Genomic DNA, 22471 nt, shown 5'->3' with positions numbered 1-22471 from the left:
CACAATACAGGTGCTCTCTCTCCCATCCTACAGGTATACCCACAATACAGGTGCTCTCTCCCATCCTACAGGTATGCCCACAATACAGGTGCTCTCTCTCCCATCCTACAGGTATTCCCACAATACAGGTGCTCTCTCCCATCCTACAGGTATGCCCACAATACAGGTGCTCTATGGCATAGGGCATATGTTCTGCTCAGCATCAGCCCTTATGTGCAGAGAAGTCTATGGATGCAAAGATATACAGGGGAAGTGCAGGAGTACAAGAGATAGAGGTAAAGTGAGGGAAGTGTAGGGGACATACTGTATAGGGGAAGTGTAGGAGAAGTATAGGGGAAGTATAAGGTAAAATATAAGGGTGGTATAGCAGAAGTGTAGGAGAAGTATAGGGGAAGTATAAGGGTGGTATAGCAGAAGTGTAGGAGAAGTATAGGGGAAGTATAAGGGTGGTATAGCAGAAGTGTAGGAGAAGTATAGGGGAAGTATAAGGGTGGTATAGCGGAAGTGTAGGAGAAGTATAGGGGAAGTATAAGGGTGGTATAGGGGAAGTGTAGGAGAAGTATAGGGGAAGTATAAGGGTGGTATAGGGGAAGTGTAGGAGAAGTATAGGGGAAGTATAAGGGTGGTATAGCGGAAGTGTAGGAGAAGTATAGGGGAAGTATAAGGGTGGTATAGGGGAAGTATAAGGGTGGTATAGGGGAAGTGTAGGAGAAGTATAGGGGAAGTGTAGAAGTAAAGGGAAAGTATAAGGGTGGTATAGGGGAAGTGTAGGGGAGGTATAGGGGAAGTATAAGGGTGGTATAGGTGAAGTGTAGGAGAAGTATAGGGGAAGTATAAGGGTGGTATAGCGGAAGTGTAGGAGAAGTATAGGGGAAGTATAAGGGTGGTATAGGGGAAGTATAAGGGTGGTATAGGGGAAGTGTAGGAGAAGTATAGGGGAAGTGTAGAAGTAAAGGGAAAGTATAAGGGTGGTATAGGGGAAGTGTAGGAGAAGTATAGGGGAAGTATAAGGGTGGTATAGGTGAAGTGTAGGAGAAGTATAGGGGAAGTGTAGAAGTATAGGGAAAGTATAAGGGTGGTATAGGGGAAGTGTAGGGGAGGTATAAGTGCAGGATAGTGAAAAGTGTAAGAGACGTATATGGGAAGGTGACTCCCCTGAGTTGGGCATTATGGAATAGGTTGGCACCGGCACGGGGTACAGAGGCTGGAGCAGTACCTATTACCACTCATACAGGCTGTTTTAGGCCCAGTGACTGTAACTGAGCTAATATCAGCCTTGGGTGGGGCAGGAGACGGACGTCATCCACTTGGTCAGATGTAATGTAAACACATGACTCCTGCCACTGCTGACTGGAGAGATCCATGTACCAGTCATTCAGCAATACAGTCATTAACCCCCCATGTCCCTAGGTCATTCAGCAATACAGTCATTAACCCCCCATGTCCCAGGGCCACTCAGCAATACAGTCATTAACCCCCATGTCTCGGGGCCATCCAGCAATACAGTCATTAACCCCCATGTCCCCGGGTCATTCAGCAATACAGTCATTAACCCCCATGTCCCCGGGTCATTCAGCAATACAGTCATTAACCCCCTTTGCCCCGGGGCCACTCAGCAATACAGTCATTAACCCCCCATGTCCCGGGGCCACTCAGCAATACAGTCATTAACCCCCCATGTCCCGGGGCCACTCAGCAATACAGTCATTAACCCCCCCATGTCCCGGGGCCACTCAGCAATACAGTCATTAACCCCCCATGTCCCGGGGCCATCCAGCAATACAGTCATTAACCCCCCATGTCCCGGGGCCATCCAGCAATACAGTCATTAACCCCCCATGTCCCGGGGCCACTCAGCAATACAGTCACTAACCCCCCATGTCCCGGGGCCATCCAGCAATACAGTCACTAACCCCCCATGTCCCGGGGCCATCCAGCAATACAGTCATTAACCCCCATGTCCCGGGGCCACTCAGCAATACAGTCATTAACCCCCCATGTCCCGGGGCCACTCAGCAATACAGTCATTAACCCCCCCATGTCCCGGGGCCACTCAGCAATACAGTCATTAACCCCCCATGTCCCGGGGCCACTCAGCAATACAGTCACTAACCCCCCATGTCCCGGGGCCATCCAGCAATACAGTCATTAACCCCCCATGTCCCGGGGCCACTCAGCAATACAGTCATTAACCCCCCATGTCCCGGGGCCACTCAGCAATACAGTCATTAACCCCCCATGTCCCGGGGCCACTCAGGAATACAGTCATTAACCCCGAGTGTCCCGGGGCCACTCAGCAATACAGTCATTAACCCCCCATGTGCCGGGGCCATCCAGCGATACAGTCATTAACCCCCCCATGTCCCGGGGCCACTCAGCAATACAGTCATTAACCCCCCCATGTCCCGGGGCCATCCAGCAATACAGTCATTAACCCCCCATGTGCCGGGGCCATCCAGCAATACAGTCATTAACCCCCCCATGTCCCGGGGCCACTCAGCAATACAGTCATTAACCCCCCATGTCCCGGGGTCATTCAGCAATACAGTCATTAACCCCCCATGTCCCGGGGCCATTCAGGAATACAGTCATTAACACCCATGTCCCGGGGTCATTCAGCAATACAGTCATTAACCCCCCATGTCCCGGGGCCACTCAGCAATACAGTCATTAACCCCCCCATGTCCCGGGGCCACTCAGCAATACAGTCATTAACCCCCCATGTCCCGGGGCCACTCAGCAATACAGTCATTAACCCCCCATGTCCCGGGGCCACTCAGGAATACAGTCATTAACCCCGAGTGTCCCGGGGCCACTCAGCAATACAGTCATTAACCCCCCATGTCCCGGGGCCACTCAGCAATACAGTCATTAACCCCCCATGTCCCGGGGCCACTCAGGAATACAGTCATTAACCCCGAGTGTCCCGGGGCCACTCAGCAATACAGTCATTAACCCCCCATGTGCCGGGGCCATCCAGCAATACAGTCATTAACCCCCCCATGTCCCGGGGCCACTCAGCAATACAGTCATTAACCCCCCCATGTCCCGGGGCCACTCAGCCATACAGTCATTAACCCCCCCATGTCCCGGGGCCACTCAGCAATACAGTCATTAACCCCCCCATGTCCCAGGGCCACTCAGCAATACAGTCATTAACCCCCCCATGTCCCGGGGCCATCCAGCAATACAGTCATTAACCCCCCATGTCCCGGGGCCACTCAGCAATACAGTCATTAACCCCCCCATGTCCCGGGGCCACTCAGCAATACAGTCATTAACCCCCCATGTCCCGGGGCCATCCAGCAATACAGTCATTAACCCCCCCATGTCCCGGGGCCATCCAGCAATACAGTCATTAACTCCCCATGTCCCCGGGTCATTCAGCAATACAGTCATTAACCCCCCATGTGCCGGGGCCATCCAGCAATACATTCATTAACCCCCCATGTCCCGGGGCCATCCAGCAATACAGTCATTAACCCCCCATGTCCCGGGGCCATCCAGCAATACAGTCATTAACCCCATGTCCCCGGGTCATTCAGCAATACAGCCATTAACCCCCCATGTGCCGGGGCCATCCAGCAATACAGTCATTAACCCCCCATGTCCCGGGGCCACTCAGCAATACAGTCATTAACCCCCCATGTCCCGGGGCCATCCAGCAATACAGTCATTAACCCCCCATGTCCCGGGGCCACTCAGCAATACAGTCATTAACCCCCCATGTGCCGGGGCCATCCAGCAATACAGCCGCTGCAGGATGTACAGTCATAAACCCCCAGTGTCCTGGGGCCAATCTGGCTGCATACTGTTCGCTTATCTCCCCATCTGGTTTCATAGATACCTGCATGACATGGGGGGTTAATGACTGTATTGCTGAGTGGCCCCGGGACATGGGGGGTTAATGACTGTATTGCTGGATGGCCCAGGGACATGGGGGGTTAGTGACTGTATTGCTGAGTGGCCCCGGGACATGGGGAGTTAATGACTGTATTGCTGGATGGCCCCGGGACATGGGGGGTTAGTGACTGTATTGCTGAGTGGCCCCGGGACATGGGGGGTTAATGACTGTATTGCTGAGTGGCCCCGGGACATGGGGGGTTAATGACTGTATTGCTGGATGGCCCCGGGACATGGGGGGTTAGTGACTATTGCTGAGTGGCCCCGGGACATGGGGGGTTAATGACTGTATTGCTGAGTATACATCCTCAGATCCCTGCCCCTTCCTACATCTCATATCCTGTGCCAGCCAGCTCTCCCCCATATCTCTCATCTCCTGCCAGTGTCTGCAGAGCATCTCTCTGTCCCATCTACCCCCTGACAGGTACATAGTGATATATCCTGCAGATTATTACATTACTGACCTCTCTAGTGACCTGCAGAACATTGCTCTGTCCCATCTACCCCCTGACTGGTACATAGTGATATATCCTGCAGATTATTACATTACTGACCTCTCTAGTGATCTGCAGAGCATCTCTCTGTCCCATCTACCCCCTGACAGGTACATAGTGATATATCCTGTAGATTATTACATTACTGACCTCTCTAGTGATCTGCAGAGCATCTCTCTGTCCCATCTACCCCCTGACCGGTACACAGTGATATATCCTGCAGATTATTACATTACTGACCTCTCTAGTGATCTGCAGAGCATCTCTCTGTCCCATCTACCCCCTGACAGGTACATAGTGATATATCCTGTAGATTATTACATTACTGACCTCTCTAGTGATCTGCAGAACATTGCTCTGTCCCATCTACCCCCTGACAGGTACATAGTGATATATCCTGCAGATTATTACATTACTGACCTCTCTAGTGATCTGCAGAGCATCTCTCTGTCCCATCTACCCCCTGACAGGTACATAGTGATATATCCTGCAGATTATTACATCACTGACCGCTCTAGTGTCCTGCAGAACATCGCTCTGTCCCATTTACCCCCTGACAGGTACATAGTGATATATCCTGCAGATTATTACATTACTGACCTCTCTAGTGATCTGCAGAGCATCTCTCTGTCCCATCTACCCCCTGACAGGTACATAGTGATATATCCTGCAGATTATTACATCACTGACCTCTCTAGTGATCTGCAGAACATTGCTCTGTCCCATCTACCCCCTGACAGGTACATAGTGATATATCCTGCAGATTATTACATTACTGACCTCTCTAGTGATCTGCAGAGCATCTCTCTGTCCCATCTACCCCCTGACAGGTACATAGTGATATATCCTGCAGATTATTACATCACTGACCGCTCTAGTGTCCTGCAGAACATCGCTCTGTCCCATCTACCCCCTGACAGGTACATAGTGATATATCCTGCAGATTATTACATTACTGACCTCTCTAGTGATCTGCAGAGCATCTCTCTGTCCCATCTACCCCCTGACAGGTACATAGTGATATATCCTGCAGATTATTACATCACTGACCGCTCTAGTGTCCTGCAGAACATCGCTCTGTCCCATCTACCCCCTGACAGGTACATAGTGATATATCCTGCAGATTATTACATTACTGACCTCCCTAGTGATCTGCAGAACATCGCTCTGTCCCATCTACCCCTTGACAGGTACATAGTGATATATCCTGCAGATTATTACATTACTGACCTCCCTAGTGACCTGCAGAACATCGCTATGTCCCATCTACCCCCTGACAGGTACGTAGTGATATATCCTGCAGATTATTACATTACTGACCTCTCTAGTGATCTGCAGAACATCTCTCTGTCCGATCTACCCCCTGACAGGTACATAGTGATACATCCTGCAGATTATTACATTACTGACCTCTCTAGTGTACTGCAGAACATCGCTCTGTCCCATCTACCCCCTGACAGGTACATAGTGATATATCCTGCAGATTATTACATTACTGACCTCCCTAGTGACCTGCAGATTATCGCTCTGTCCCATCTACCCCCTGACAGGTACATAGTGATATATCCTGCAGGTTATTACATTACTGACCTCCCTAGTGACCTGCAGAACATCGCTCTGTCCCATCTACCCCTGACAGGTACATAGTGATATATCCTGCAGATTATTACATCACTGACCTCTCTAGTGTCACGTGGTCCCAAATTCTATCACACCGTATATGTCCCAGCACCGTACTCAGCACAATGGCTGCTGTGGCGTGATTTATAAATATCCCAGGATTGTAACATCAAAAAGCTGTGACAGACACACATGGGGTAATTAGGTCTCATACTTTGGGTGTAGTTCGCCAACTTGGAAACAACTTAGAGAGAGGTCAGTGTGTCACACACACACTGTATAGATATAGAACGTCTCCACAGAGCGTGCACTCACACTCAGTGGGAGAGGGGCGGAGGGAACTTACCAGCCCCGGCCATAAACCATATAAAACATTAATGGTGTATCACATACCATGCTCTCATCTTACACACAGGAATTACTGTCACGTTATATGCGTGTCAGTGAGGAAAACATGCCTCCTACATATTACACTACAGGGGAATCCGTGTTCAGCACCACAAAGGCCTCAGGCTTAGCGCACAGACCGGGAGGGGGGTGCACAGTATACAGCTCCTCAGACATGCAGAGCAGCCAGACTGCAGCCATATTGTCCCCAGACCAAGGGACGGTGACACAATTCCCGGGTTTTGCTGCACTTTTACAGTTTCATTTTGCACCAATAGGGACACATTTATCAAAGAGTCATAAAACCCATCGCGTATGACATATGGGAGAATAGGAATGAATTTCAGAAGAGACAGAAAACAATGGAACTGTACTATTGTCATGTTCTGCAAGCAGAATTACTAGAACCATCATAGGAACTAAGTAAAGTCCAAGGACACAGACAAGTCTATCTTGGTTGCTGAACATGTCGCCGTGCGGTCTGTCGGCATGTTGACCTTTCATTATTATGTCATGTAGATAATGACAACAAAACATAGCTGAGAGGCCGGATTGCGCTGTTTATGGGCAACATAAGTTATAGCTAGATTCATGGCGACCATGACGGGTTTATCCCAGGATAACGGGGTACAATCAGGGCACCTCATCATCAAGCTGGTAGTCGGGCCAGTGCTGCCAGACCCTCAGCATAACCCTGTGTACCGCAATTCCTCCTCAGCGAGCTTGTAGCGCAGCTGCCGCTCTGTAATTACTGATATTACAAGAACCATCAGATCCATTAATTATCCACCTGTCCGCTTCACCCAGAGAGAAATATCATCCATCTGGCCTCCCACGCACAGCTGCATCTCTCCAGGAAATACCCAGGAACCCACCGACCGTGCCCTGCCAACAGCCCAACGTGCCCGGGAACCCGCTATAAGAGTGCCATGTAACTCCGGCAGCAAAGGCCAACGCTAAGAGCTGCTCACATCTACAGAATACGGGAAGCGGTTCTGTGCCACCACACACATACATGATTTTGCCATCGATGGCGGAGGTCCAATGGTAATGTGCAAAAGTTTTTCCTTGGAACCTGGTGCACAGTCCAAAGCTCCACCGTAATTGGCTCCCTGCCACCATGCCTATGATTTTTGTCAGTGGTTTCTGCCCATTGCCACCATTGCTGGTCGGTGCTGTAGTCCCAGCTGTAAACACGATAAGTGCACATGGTTACATTTACTTCCAGTATGTCACACAGTGTGAGAGAAGTGGTACTGTGCACTTACATAATCCTATATAATACGGACAGGCACTAACAATTATACCAGGCGCAGTGCGCAGGAGAGGTGGTACTGTGCACTTACATAATCCTACATAATACGGACAGGCACTAACAATTATACCAGGCGCAGTAAGCAGGAGAAGTGGTACTGTGCACTTACCTAATCCTACATAATACGGACAGGAACTAACAATTATACCAGGTGCAGTAAGCAGGAGAAGTGGTACTGTGCACTTATCTAATCCTGCATATTACGGACAGGCACTAACAATTATACCAGGCGCAGTATGCAGGAGAAGTGGTACTGTGCATTTATCTAATCCAACATAATCTGGACAGGCACTAACAATGATACCAGGCGCAGTAAGCAGGAGAAGTGGTACTGTGCATTTATCTAATCCAACATAATCTGGACAGGCACTAACAATGATACCAGGCGCAGTAAGCAGGAGAAGTGGTACTGTGCACTTACCTAATCCAACATAATACGGACAGGAACTAACAATGATACCAGGCGCAGTAAGCAGGAGAAGTGGTACTGTGCACTTACATAATCCAACAAAATACGGACAGGAACTAACAATGATACCAGGCGCAGTAAGCAGGAGAAGTGGTACTGTGCACTTACATAATCCTATATAATACGGACAGGCACTAACAATTATACCAGGCGCAGTAAGCAGGAGAAGTGGTACTGTGCACTTACCTAATCCTATATAATACGGACAGGCACTAACAATTATACCAGGCGCAGTGCGCAGGAGAGGTGGTACTGTGCACTTACATAATCCTACATAATACGGACAGGTACTAACAATGATACCAGGCGCAGTAAGCAGGAGAAGTGGTACTGTGCACTTATCTAATCCTGCATATTACGGACAGGCACTAACAATTATACCAGGCGCAGTATGCAGGAGAAGTGGTACTGTGCATTTATCTAATCCAACATAATCTGGACAGGCACTAACAATGATACCAGGCGCAGTAAGCAGGAGAAGTGGTACTGTGCACTTACCTAATCCAACATAATACGGACAGGAACTAACAATGATACCAGGCGCAGTAAGCAGGAGAAGTGGTACTGTGCACTTACATAATCCAACAAAATACGGACAGGAACTAACAATGATACCAGGCGCAGTAAGCAGGAGAAGTGGTACTGTGCACTTACATAATCCTATATAATACGGACAGGCACTAACAATTATACCAGGCGCAGTAAGCAGGAGAAGTGGTACTGTGCACTTACCTAATCCTATATAATACGGACAGGCACTAACAATGATACCAGGCGCAGTGCGCAGGAGAGGTGGTACTGTGCACTTACATAATCCTACATAATACGGACAGGTACTAACAATGATACCAGGCGCAGTAAGCAGGAGAAGTGGTACTGTGCACTTACATAATCCTACATAATATGGACAGGCACTAACAATGATACCAGGCGCAGTAAGCAGGAGAAGTGGTACTGTGCACTTACATGATCCTACATAATACGGACAGGCACTAACAATGATACCAGGCGCAGTAAGCAGGAGAAGTGGTACTGTGCACTTACCTAAACCTGCATAATACGGACAGGCACTAACAATTATACCAGGCGCAATAAGCAGGAGAAGTGGTACTGTGCATTTACCTAAACCTGCATAATACAGACAGGAACTAACAATTATACCAGGCGCAGTAAGCAGGAGAGGTGGTACTGTGCACTTACATAATCCAACAAAATACGGACAGGAACTAACAATGATACCAGGCGCAGTAAGCAGGAGAAGTGGTACTGTGCACTTACATAATCCTATATAATACGGACAGGCACTAACAATTATACCAGGCGCAGTGCGCAGGAGAGGTGGTACTGTGCACTTACATAATCCTACATAATATGGACAGGCACTAACAATGATACCAGGCGCAGTAAGCAGGAGAAGTGGTACTGTGCACTTACATAATCCTACATAATACGGACAGGTACTAACAATGATACCAGGCGCAGTAAGCAGGAGAAGTGGTACTGTGCACTTACATAATCCTACATAATATGGACAGGCACTAACAATGATACCAGGCGCAGTAAGCAGGAGAAGTGGTACTGTGCACTTACATGATCCTACATAATACGGACAGGCACTAACAATGATACCAGGCGCAGTAAGCAGGAGAAGTGGTACTGTGCACTTACCTAAACCTGCATAATACGGACAGGCACTAACAATTATACTAGGCGCAGTAAGCAGGAGAAGTGGTACTGTGCACTTACCTAATCCTGCATAATAAGGACAGGAACTAACAATTATACCAGGCGCAGTAAGCAGGAGAAGTGGTACTGTGCACTTACCTAATCCTACATTATACGGACAGGCACTAACAATGATACCAGGCGCAGTAAGCAGGAGAAGTGGTACTGTGCACTTACCTAATCCAACATAATCTGGACAGGAACTAACAATGATACCAGGCGCAGTAAGCAGGAGAAGTGGTACTGTGCATTTACCTAAACCTGCATAATACGGATAGGAACTAACAATGATACCAGGCGCAGTAAGCAGGAGAAGTGGTACTGTGCACTTGCCTAATTCTACATAATACGGACAGGAACTAACAATGATACCAGGCACAGTAAGCAGGAGAAGTAGTACTGTGCACTTACCTAATCCAACATAATACGGACAGGCACTAACAATTATACCAGGCGCAGTAAGCAGGAGAAGTGGTACTGTGCACTTGCCTAATTCTACATAATACGGACAGGAACTAACAATGATACCAGGCACAGTAAGCAGGAGAAGTAGTACTGTGCACTTACCTAATCCAACATAATACGGACAGGCACTAACAATTATACCAGGCGCAGTAAGCAGGAGAAGTGGCACTGTGCACTTGCCTAATTCTACATAATACGGACAGGAACTAACAATGATACCAGGCACAGTAAGCAGGAGAGGTGGTACTGTGCACTTACCTAATCCAACATAATACGGACAGGCACTAACAATAATACCAGGCGCAGTAAGCAGGAGAAGTGGTACTGTGCATTTACCTCAACCTGCATAATACGGACAGGCACTAACAATTATACCAGGCGCAGTAAGCAGGAGAAGTGGTACTGTGCACTTACCTAATCCTGCATAATAAGGACAGTCACTAACAATTATACCAGGCGCAGTAAGCAGGAGAAGTGGTACTGTGCACTTACCTAATCCTGCATAATATGGACAGGGACTAACAATTATACCAGGCGCAGTAAGCAGGAGAAGTGGTACTGTGCACTTACCTAATCCTGCATAATACGGACAGGTACTAACAATTATACCAGGCGCAGGAGAGGTGGTACTGTCCACTTACCTAAACCTGCATAAAACGGACAGGCACTAACAATTATACCAGGCGCAGTAAGCAGGAGAAGTGGTACTGTGCACTTACCTAATCCTGCATAATAAGGACAGGAACTAACAATGATACCAGGCGCAGTAAGCAGGAGAAGTGGCACTGTGCATTTACTTAAACCTGCATAATACGGACAGGCACTAACAATTATACCAGGCGCAGTAAGCAGGAGAAGTGGCACTGTGCACTTACCTAATCCTGCATAATACGGACAGGCACTAACAATTATACCAGGCGCAGTGTGCAGGAGAAGTGGTACTGTGCACTTACCTAAACATGCATAATACGGACAGGCACTAACAATTATACCAGGCGGAGTATGCAGGAGAAGTGGTACTGTGCACTTACCTAATCCTGCATAATATGGACAGGAACTAACAATTATACCAGGTGCAGTAAACAGGAGAAGTGGTACTGTGCACTTACCTAATCCAACATAATACGGACAGGAACTAACAATGATACCAGGCGCAGTAAGCAGGAGAAGTGGTACTGTGCATTTACTTAATCCAACATAATCTGGACAGGCACTAACAATGATACCAGGCGCAGTAAACAGGAGAAGTGGTACTGTGCATTTACCTAATCCTGCATAATACGGACAGGCACTAACAATGATACCAGGCGCAGTAAGCAGGAGAAGTGGTACTGTGCACTTGCCTAATCCTACATAATACGGACAGGAACTAACAATGATACCAGGCGCAGTAAGCAGGAGAAGTAGTACTGTGCACTTACCTAATCCAACATAATACGGACAGGCACTAACAATTATACCAGGCGCAGTAAGCAGGAGAAGTGGTACTGTGCATTTACCTCAACCTGCATAATACGGACAGGCACTAACAATTATACCAGGCGCAGTATGCAGGAGAAGTGGTAATGTGCACTTACCTAATCCTGCATAATAAGGACAGTCACTAACAATTATACCAGGCGCAGTATGCAGGAGAAGTGGTACTGTGCACTTACCTACACATGCATAATACGGACAGGCACTAACAATTATACCAGGCGCAGTATGCAGGAGAAGAGGTAATGTGCACTTACCTAAACCTGCATAATATGGACAGGGACTAACAATTATACCAGGCGCAGTAAGCAGGAGAAGTGGTACTGTGCACTTACCTAATCCTGCATAATACGGACAGGCACTAACAATGATACCAGGCGCAGTGCGCAGGAGAGGTGGTACTGTGCACTTACCTAAACCTGCATAAAACGGACAGGCACTAACAATTATAAACGGCGCAGTAAGCAGGAGAAGTGGTACTGTGCACTTACCTAATCCTGCATAATACCGACAGGTACTAACAATGATACCAGGCGCAGTAAGCAGGAGAAGTGGTACTGTGCACTTACCTAATCCTGCATAATACGGACAGGAACTAACAATGATACCAGGCACATTAAGCTGGAGAAGTGGTACTGTGCATTTACCTAATCCTGCATAATATCGACAGGAACTAACAATTATACCAGGCGCAGTAAGCAGGAGAAGTGGTACTGTGCACTTACCTAATCCTGCATAATACAGACAGGCACTAACATTGATACCAGGCGCAGTAAGAAGGAGAAGTGGTACTGTGCATTTACCTAATCCTGCATAATACAGACAGGCACTAACAATGATACCAGGCGCAGTAAGCAGGAGAAGTGGCACTGTGCACTTACCTAAACCTGCATAATACCGACAGGAACTAACAATGATACCAGGCGCAGTAAGCAGGAGAGGTGGTACTGTGCACTTACCTAATGCTGCATAATACAGACAGGTACTAACAATTATACCAGGCGCAGTAAGCAGGAGAGGTGGTACTGTGCACTTACCTAATGCTGCATAATACAGACAGGTACTAACAATTATACCAGGCGCAGTAAGCAGGAGAGGTGGTACTGTGCATTTACCTAATCCTGCATAATACAGACAGGAACTAACTATTATACCAGGCGCAGTAAGCAGGAGAAGTGGCACTGTGCACTTGCCTAAACCTGCATAATACAGACAGGAACTAACAATTATACCAGGCGCAGTAAGCAGGAGAAGTGGTACTGTGCACTTACCTAATCCTGCATAATACGGACAGGCACTAACAATGATACCAGGCGCAGTAAGCAGGAGAAGTGGTACTGTGCACTTACCTAAACCTGCATAATACGGACAGGAACTAACAATGATACCAGGCGCAGTAAGCAGGAGAAGTGGCACTGTGCACTTTCCTGACATACAGAATAAGAACAGGAACTAACAATGATACCAGGCGCAGTAAGCAGGAGAGGTGGTACTGTGCACTTACACCTGCATAATACAGACAGGAACTAACAATGATACCAGGAGCAGTAAGCAGGAGAAGTGGTACTGTGCATTTACCTAATCTTGCATAATACGGACAGGCACTAACAATTATACCAGGCGCAGTAAGCAGGAGAAGTGGCACTGTGCAAACGTACAGCATTAATACAGATATTAAGGGGATTGTCATTTCTCTGTTGCATCTGTACTTATTTAGTACAGTATACTTGACAAAGACTTTAACCATATGCATACCTCAGTGAGAGAAGTGGCACTGTGCAGAGTAAGCTCAGATACTAGGACAAAACGAAGATGTACAAAGATCTGTACACAGTGATAGGCGTTACACAACTGCAGTGATAGGATGGTGCAGCAGATGGAGGAGCATGTGGTGCCTGGCTCTGCACTGCACAGTGGTGGGAAGTCCTGCAGATTTCGCTCTGTTGTTATGTGTACGCTTTGTGTTGTTGCCACAGTGACTCACATCTTATCAGCTCTGGCTTCCTGGAGCCCCCCTCCCTCAGACCAGAGATCCATCTCATCCCTCTCCTCTTCCCCAAATGGGCCACACCTAACCCTTTCCCATATGTTTCCTGTTGGTGACGTACACGCATGGAAGTAGCACTCTGCATGCTCCCAGCTATTCCCATTTCAGCAGGATGGGACGAATTGGGCAGGGTGACTGTCCTGGAAACTGGTTGGTATGGTTGCTATGGGCAACTCCTGCTCCAGCCCATGTGAACTGCACCCATTATGTATAAGTCCCTGGAAATTGGTGCCCAAAGCAGTTTTGGGAATAGGTCATGGATTGTAACAAATTATTTGTAAACATGGATCATAACAGTGATTTCGGGTGGGAAGCAATTTTCCTTTGCGCGTCTCACTTCCTGAGGCTGACGGAGGCGTTTGGCACAGGCGGTGGCTGATCTCAACATTTGTATGAGGGCAAACATAAGAATAATAATAATATTACTGGGACCTTCTCTATTCATAAACTGCCAAAATATTTCCCCTGGGAACAATAGCGCAAGCAGCACATTCCCGGGGCCTCCGGAGGCGGCCTGCATGGAACGCTTATCACAGAACATAGGGAAGGGACCATCACCTACTGGTTAGCACTGGTATTTCCACCTTGCTGACCTCGGATGAGGCGGTCAGGAAGTCCGGCCTATCAGGCCTGGAAATGGATGAGCTCATGGAGAGCGCTGGGATACGTGGGAATCATTACCGAGTGCCTCAGATCAGTCTCCACTGACTACAAACAAAGCCTAGTTTATAGGCCGGTGTGCGCCCTCCTGTCACTTTGACTTAACCCATCGCCAGGCAGAGAGCACAAGGATACTGGCACCGGGATACATACGACGGAATGGGATCATTGGATAGACATCAACTAGGTCTACAAGCATTAGGTCGACATGCATGAAGGTCGACAGGGTCACTAGGTCAACACAAGCTTTAGGTCGACATAGGGAAGGGCGACAGGTTTTTTTTCATGTTTTTTGTCCCAAATGTCGACACAGTCAACATGCACATTGAACCGTAGCATGGCGAGCGCAAATGGGACACCGCAGACCATTGAGGAGCAGACATGAATTGGCCCTGTGTAATCATGAGGTAGTGTGGGCCCGTCTCCTGCACACAGGACCAGGCTGTCAGATACGGTGCCGTGTCCTGGCTGCACATAAAGGAACCGGCGTTACCACTCTTCTGTGAGGGGATTAGGTTCCTTCCATGTCCTGATCATTGCTGGAAGTACTCTCCAATTACCGCACACACCACCGTATCACGTATGTACAGTCGCCCTCTCTGTGGCGGCTGCGTGGGAAAGTCTGGGGCCGCGCACGCACAGTCCCCATAAGCACCTGTGCCCAGGATCTTCTGTCATATCACTATGTGGCATAGCGTCTTCCGCTATAGATTGCACCACCCTAATACCCATCATACAGTATTACAAGACTAGCGACACCTTGGCGCTGTCTCCATGACGATAGCACTACATACAAAGGCCCATTAGGGATACGTCATTAGGTCGACATGGGTCTAGGTCGACACAAGCATTAGGTCGACGTGGGCATGGTCAACAGTCAAAAGGTCGACATGGGGTTTTTTTGAGCCGACATGTGCCGACAGGCGGTATTTCATGCCTTACCATCCTCTAGGGTGTGGTGGGAGAATAAAATAGTGTGCCGAGCGCAGCGAGCCATGTAAGGGGACGCGGTGCACTTTATCCTTTGTCGACATTCGGGTAAAAAAAAAAAAGCTAAAAACCCCATATCAACCTTTGGACTGTCGACCTAATGTTTGTGTCGACCTACACCCATGACAACAATTCAGCATGTCGACATAACGGTGTCGACCATCATGCTCCAGATCTAATGATCTCCCATTACACCGTTAGACTGTAAGCACCGCAGACTTGGGAGAGAGTCTTCTTCTGCAGCAGCAATCTCTCCATAGGATATGGTCATTGGCTCACCAGCATCTTGGTCAACACTATTAGGTCGACATGAGTCTAGGTTGACAAAATGTCGACATGGGTTATTTCATTTTTTTCACCCGATATGTGCTGACTGGCGGTATTTCATGCCCTAAGATCCACTAGGGCAATGTGGGGGAATAAAAGTGTGTCCAAGCGCAGCCCACCATGCGAGGGGAGGCGGTGCTACGTTTCAGTGTCCATGTCGACTGTGTCGACATTAGGGACAAAAAAAAGTCAAAACCCCCATGTCGACCTAATTATTACCCTGTCGACCTAATGGTGTTGATCAACATACTGGTGACCTAATGATCCATACCCCTCTCCATAAAGAGTACTAGATTGCAAGCTCTTTGGAACAGGCCCCGCCAGATTATGAAGTGATTGGATTAGTATCTAACATTACACTACAATGCTTTATCCCTTGGGACAAAGATCTCTCCATGTGGTGTACCACCAGCCAGAACGCCCACTGAAGCAGCGGATTGCAAGCTCTGATATTGGCTGGGTAATAACGTCCCTACACTGTACAGCACAGGAAAGCTGCTGCAGACAATCCATTCTCAGCCTGAGGCTACAACCCAGCTTTGATCACTTCCCTACCCAGAACAATCAGCCTCTCCCCATGGAGGGATAATACCTTACTGTTCTCCCTCGTTTTATGGGACAGAGTTGGAGGTTTACAGTCTATGCCTGGCTGGCCCCCCCTCCCCCCTCCCCCTCTGTGTGTCCTACAGGTGTGTAATCTCTGCATCTCTTCCACGTTTATAATCCCCGAAACTGACAATTAGTGGCACGGGTGGGTACCCAGGATGATAACGACACCACCGTTCTACTAAAACAGGAGCCGATTACATAGATCCCCAGAGCTAACAGGTTGGGATCGTTTGGTCTACAACAACTAGGGGGCATTGCTGTATGCGGGCATTCATACAGCAGTGGGCAAGCTGCTGTATGAATGGAGAGCGGGCATTGCAGTGTCCGAGCAACCAAACCAAACAATATCGCTCCCAGGAAGCCACTCGTGATGGAACGTCCAAGCTTCTTGTCACAAGTGTCATGTTGCCTCAGCAAATCTGTACGTCCGGGTCATTATTCCGTAAGCAGCATGGCCTAAGGATGTGCGTCCCTCAGGACAACAGGAGCCGAGAATACGTATTACTAGCGATACACCAAGAGACCAGCGCAGGCCAACAGGAGCCGAGAATACGTATCACTAGCAATACACCAAGAGACCAGCGCAGGACAACAGGAGCCGAGAATACGTATCACTAGCAATACACCAAGAGACCAGCGCAGCCCAACAGGAGCCGAGAATACGTATCACTAGCAATACACCAAGAGACCAGCGCAGGACAACAGGAGCCGAGAATACGTATCACTAGCAATACACCAAGAGACCAGCGCAGCCCAACAGGAGCCGAGAATACGTATCACTAGCAATACACCAAGAGACCAGCTCAGGACAACAGGAGCAGAGAATACGTATCACTAGCAATACACCAAGAGACCAGCGCAGCCCAACAGGAGCCGAGAATACGTATCACTAGCAATACACCAAGAGACCAGCTCAGGACAACAGGAGCAGAGAATACGTATCACTAGCAATACACCAAGAGACCAGCGCAGCCCAACAGGAGCCGAGAATACGTATCACTAGCAATACACCAAGACACCAGCGCAGGACAACAGGAGCTGAGAATACGTATCACTAGCAATACACCAAGAGACCAGCTCAGGACAACAGGAGCTGAGAATACGTATCACTAGCAATACACCAAGAGACCAGCTCAGGACAACAGGAGCCGAGAATACGTATCACTAGCAATACACAAAGAGACCAGCTCAGGACAACAGTCTGCAAATGGGAACGCCGTCCAGCCGCTATTTTATTATCGTAGCTTAACCCTTTGAGTGCCAAGCAAACCTTTTTATTCATCATAGTGGCCTGTAATGTTACCGTATAATATTATGTATTTGCATTTATATAACAAACGTGAGCGACGCTGGGATTTTTAGCAGATATTTTGCGCATCTCTCACAGCTCCAACGTTTATCCAGTGCCACCTTCATCGTCTGTCGCCCATGGCCACCGTTACCCTAGCCCCCCGTCACATGCCGGAATAGCCTACTCATCCAGACGCCTCGTGCGGGGCCCATATATTTACCAGGCCCCTTTATTCCCTGTAATTACTCATGATCACATGTCTGTACGCATTAGAACCATCACTGCTGTAACCCAATCAGTCAGTGCATGGTCCGAGCACCAGGTGGATCCCTCCAGCAGTGACAGGGTTAACAGGCAGCCAGTTCCGCGTTCCGGGCCCGACCACCCGATCTCAGTTCCTTGTCACCATTGTGTCCCACAACAATAGGCAGCAGTCAGTAACATGACACTGCCCTCTCCCTTTTACACCTGAGTAATAACCAGACAGGTATGTTCCGGGGCCTATCCTGTTGTCCCATCCAGCACCAGTTTACTGCACAGGATTATGTGTCGCGTTTATTTCGTCCGCTGATCGGATAATTGTCCAATTAGCCTTAGGCAGAATTTCCCAACCCCATCAAGTGCCCGAAACAGACCAAAAACGTCCCCTATGGGGGAAAAGCGGGTGACGTCGGTGTCAGCTTCACCTGACGTTCCTATGTGGGGCTAGAAAACGATATTTTACCCTGAGAGACTTTGTGCCACTCCATGCGCACCACACCTGTAATAATGCCAGCTAACATTTATAGAAGTGTCCTTGGGCACAGGCATGGAGGCCGGCTTTGTGTCGCCAGCAAGTCGCAGCTGCCTGGATGTCATCGTATTGTGGCTGCGTCGATTAAATAAACTCTGCTTAGTCTCACGTGCCAGACCAGGTGCCACGCATGGACGGAGAACGCTATTGCGTACGTACTAATCGGTCTGTTGGCGGACAGCACTTTCTGTGAAATGGGCAGTGAACGCGCAGAACTCTCCTGTTGCGACAACTTTGCCCTATCGCAGCTTGCGCAGAGATGGGGCGCCGTTACAGCCTGATCATTGGACTACCCAGGAAACCCACCACGTCTAGGTGCGCACAGGCTTCCATATGCATTGGCATGGGTTATGACTCTCAGGCAGTGGTACCCAGCAGGGATTTCCCCCGTGGGTCTCAGTATTACCCTACATTTATGAGGCAGAAGCTGCCTTAGGAACAGTACAGGGCCGGTCCCAGACGGCGGCGTGCACCAGCTCTGTGCTGACGGAGACTCAACTTTGTACAGCCATCCCCTAGCCGATATGTGCTCGGCCGAGCCACTTATCACTCAAGAGGCAACACTCACACCCTAAGCTCAAATACTGGGAGTCAGCCACAGCACAAGAGGCTCCAAACTCCCCTTAATGATTTATCCACCACTCTCACCTCCAGATCACTTCTGTGGTGCCCATGGCGGGGATACAAACACATTTATCTACAGTGTCTTATATAGCGCAGCATATTCTGTGGTGGAAACCGCGATAAAGCCAACTGGCTGACATAGAGGCAGGAGGGCCCTGCTCACAGGCTTACCGTCTATACACATACAGAAAGACTGGCCCATAAGGGTCTTTCTGTCATAATCCAACCTGATAAACCCCAGCACCCCCTCCAGTCTCCATTCTGTAGTGACGAGGAGAGCCTAGACTGCTGGGGCAGTGACTCAGGAGCTTACAGAGATGCTGTTGCGCATAGCAACCAATTAGATTCTGTCTAATTTTTAAAGGATACAATTGAGAAATGAGACTGGGGGAAATTAACGAAGATGGGAGTTTTATTTCACATGGGATGTTGCTATAGGCAACCAATCAGAATCTACTTATGTATTAGCACCTTGTAGAAGATAGATTCGTAAATTTCCCCCATCCGATCTGATTGGTTGCTATGGGTAACAACACATGTTTTCATTTTCAGAAGGCTAAGTAAATGTCCCCCTTCCACCTGATTTATATACAGTACACATGGCTTAGATAAGGCTCAAACGTTAATAAATCAGACATAACGGTTCGGACTGGGTATATTCTAGAGGGACAACGAGGACAGAACTCAGGACGTTTGCTGCCATTGGCTGCATTTTCCATATGTAATAAGCCCCTCCAATCCGGGCTTCCCTGCGGCGGGTAATGGCAGCTATTGCCTGTAATAACCTATAGAAGCCTTTGGGCTTCCTTCCGCAATCTGCCGAGAGAGGGATCCAATGGGATTTTGTCAGTCCCAGGCCCCAAAATTTCTGACGGCAGCCCTGCATAGGAAGGATCCAGTCAGATCCCTCCCAGAGCCCACCGTGTCCCTTTGCACTTGCGTAGAGGGAATCCTGAGGCCAGACCCGGAGGTGCAGCGATGTTATGGTGGGGACTGACCCTTACATTACTCAGCACATATGTAAGTACATAGGCGGTTAGTAAGTGGCAGGCAAGTCACACAGAGGCCCTCGCACATGAGGGGCCCCACGTACATAGCTACACCACCAGCGTGGGGGCACGGTGGCCTGTTTGAGCTGGGCTTTCTGAATGGCACAAATTGGTAGGGTCCCCCCACAAGTCTCTATCGGGCCCTCACAGAGAGAGATCCTCTGCAGATTCCCTGGGAACGTGTGAGGATATGGGGCAAGTAACGTGACTTCCTAGAGGAGCGTGTGACCCGTGACGGTATATGATAACCCTATACTACCTACATCCTATGGCCGCCATCAATGTGTATAACGCATAAATACCATTACAGCGGTGATACGCCTACACAGACCTGCACTACAAGTCCCAGCAGGGTTATAGAAAAGTCAGCGTTTGGTCACCAGGCGGAACGTCACAGCACCCGCAGCCTGTATTATTATAACCCATTCATTGTCTGCTGTAGGGGAAGGCTGAGCCTGGCAGGGCATGCTGGGACAGCTAGTTCCACAACAGTAGGACAGCAACAATCAGCGGTTAGATAGGAACCTGCCAGGGACCCGGAACTCCACCATGAAAGGCAGAGACATGGGAACTAGAACATGAACAATACCAAGGGCCTGTTACAGAGCAAACAATGAGGACGGGGCTGTGGGACAGCTCCATTTAATGATGTACCTGGGCCTAGCTCTTAAAGGGCCAGCGCACCACCCAGGTGCTCCCCCTGCTGGTCATTGAGTGCACAGCGCTAGGCAGTGCTGTGTACACCTGTCCGGTCTACTGTGACTCCCTTTTATTGTACACCTGATTACCCCTACCACCTTTGCCGGTAGGCCGCTCCGCAGACCAGGGACTCATTAGGAGATCCCCGTCATCTCGTCCCAGGCCGCACAGGTATAACGTAGGTATATAGGCTGTGTAATGTGTGCGGTGTATCAGAGAAGCCAGGTTCTCATGGGAATAAATTCCACAGAAGTCTATGAACTAGTGACTTACAGATCAGCCTCAGTAACCGGCTAATGGGAGACGTTCCAGAGTGGTGACCCTGTGTGCCAGCTAGGATGGCACGGGCCAGACATATAGAGGCAGCAGTCAGTTCCGCAGGCGGTGGGTAGTGATGGCGGCTACCAGGGGCTCACTGACCACCGGTGTGGAACTACAAGCCTCTGGCTGGCAGGGCATGCTGGCAATGGGACTTCCTGACTTCTTACCCACAGCTATGATTCCAGTCACCCCCAGCAGTCTCACAGCACTGGACCCATTTACAGACACTCACCTACTTTGTCATGTCCTCTCCTGGGGGCCAGGGGTCCCTTCAGCAGCAGATCTCCTGTTGTCCTGTAGTGTGTAATTCTCATATATATCCCAAATCCTGTACGTGGGACGCAGTCACCCCGCCTGCCTCATCCTCCTGTCCTGGGAGCCCCCTGTGTCACCAGCAGCTGCTTCCTCCACTTTCTCCCTGCTACAGCCGGAGAACAGAGTGACTATCTCCTGGTCTCCTCACCCTCCCTCCCCGGCTCTACCCCTCCCTCTCTCTGTGTGTAATCTCTCCCTCCTCCTCCTCCTCAGCCTGCCCAGGTTGGAGACAAAACTCAAAGCTTTCATTCAAACTTCTAAAGGTCTGATCCCCTGGAAACTTCCAAGGTGTCACTCAGGATCTTCTGTATATAACTGCATAGTATATGGGTGGGAATGTTGTGCATTACACAGATCACATCAGTCCTGTGGACCAGGCATACTAAAAAAAAATATATATATATATATATCTTATATATTTAGCCAGATCTGTCACTCATCCCCTGTGTATATAATGTTCCCGCCCAGCAGGATACACAAACCCGCCCCCCTAGAGAAAAGACCAGTGTTATATGTGTATAACGTTCCCGCCCAGCATTATACACAAACCCGCCCCCTAAGGAAAAGACCAGTGTTCTACTCACCCCACCCCCTTGACATCACCTACCCATTCCCTGCCCAGCCAGGGCTACAGTACACGGCCACCATCCACCATTACTCCCGCACCCCCCCCCCTGCCAGCACCCCCCCAGACACCCTCGACCCCCCTCCCGCGATTCGCGACCCCCCCTCCCGTGATTCACAAGCCCCCCGCGACCCCCCCTCTCGCGATTTGCGGCACCCCCCGCAATTTGCGGGACCACTCCACGCCCCCCTCTCGCAATTTGCGGAACCAAGCCCCCTCCCGCGATTCGCGGCACCCCCCGCGATCCTCCCTCCTGCGATTCATTCG

At 49.2% G+C, this 22471-nt stretch overlaps 1 protein-coding gene across 3 annotated transcripts in view; it reads right to left on the bottom strand.

Moving 5' to 3' along the window:
- ARHGEF2 (Rho/Rac guanine nucleotide exchange factor 2) overlaps positions 1-21676 on the bottom strand; it is a 151455-nt gene extending 129779 nt beyond the window's left edge. For 2 of the 3 annotated variants that reach the window (XR_014466243.1, XM_083166675.1), the window contains exon 1: positions 21497-21676. The gene's annotated coding sequence lies outside the window, so the exon portion shown is untranslated. The remainder of the gene's footprint in view (positions 1-21496) is intronic. The other variant, XM_083166676.1, reaches the window with a different exon arrangement.
- Positions 21677-22471: the final 795 nt, after the last annotated feature.

This window comes from Crinia signifera, chromosome 12 (genome assembly GCF_055691185.1).
Source record: "Crinia signifera chromosome 12, ASM5569118v1, whole genome shotgun sequence".
Taxonomy (NCBI): Eukaryota; Metazoa; Chordata; class Amphibia; order Anura; family Myobatrachidae; genus Crinia; species Crinia signifera.
The sequence above is the reverse complement of the archived record's forward strand: the minus strand, read 5'-3'. Positions and strand labels throughout refer to the sequence as shown.